Source organism: Egretta garzetta, unplaced genomic scaffold (genome assembly GCF_000687185.1).
Source record: "Egretta garzetta isolate BGI_Z169 unplaced genomic scaffold, ASM68718v1 scaffold299, whole genome shotgun sequence".
NCBI classification, from domain to species: Eukaryota; Metazoa; Chordata; class Aves; order Pelecaniformes; family Ardeidae; genus Egretta; species Egretta garzetta.
The window spans coordinates 500,327-500,778 of record NW_009260696.1 but is presented as its reverse complement, the minus strand read 5'-3'; the positions used below and the strand labels follow the sequence as shown (position 1 = coordinate 500,778).

The following is a 452-nucleotide window of genomic DNA, read 5'->3' as shown; positions in this document are numbered from 1 at the left end:
TTAGTACAGGCTTGGCAGCGCCAGTTGCCTCTTTTTTAATACCCATACTTGGAAGTTGTCTCCATAACCGTATTTCTGAGATTTCCAGAAGGAAACTCCCAAAACGCAGCGTGTCCTGTTCATTCGTTACCTTTGTCGCAAACTTGAAGCGCACCCAGCGTCCCTGGCCTTACAGACGCGAGAGTCTCAGCAAGCCTCGGTGCCTACAGCCTGGGCCAACAAAACCCCAGAACATTTGTTACGCATCAACACAGGGGCCAGAAATCAGAGCCAGCCACTCGCACCGCCCGCCTTTGCCTTGCAAACACCCCACTTCAGCGTCGTTTTCTACTGGTTGTAGCTCAGCTCTGAAGTTCTGTGCGCGAAGTTCCAGCGGGACCGATCACGCTGGCGGCCGTCCCCCTGAAGCCGCGGTAAAAGCCGCGCTCCGCCCAGGGGGCTCTGCGTCCCGG

The 452-nt window shown here is 56.4% G+C and overlaps 1 protein-coding gene across 1 annotated transcript in view; it reads right to left on the bottom strand.

The window, feature by feature from the left end:
* Positions 1-351, bottom strand: part of CHST12 (carbohydrate sulfotransferase 12) — a 6,811-nt gene extending 6,460 nt beyond the window's left edge. The window contains exon 1 of the mRNA XM_035901323.1: positions 131-351. The gene's annotated coding sequence lies outside the window, so the exon portion shown is untranslated. The remainder of the gene's footprint in view (positions 1-130) is intronic.
* Between the last annotated feature and the right edge of the window lie 101 nt (positions 352-452).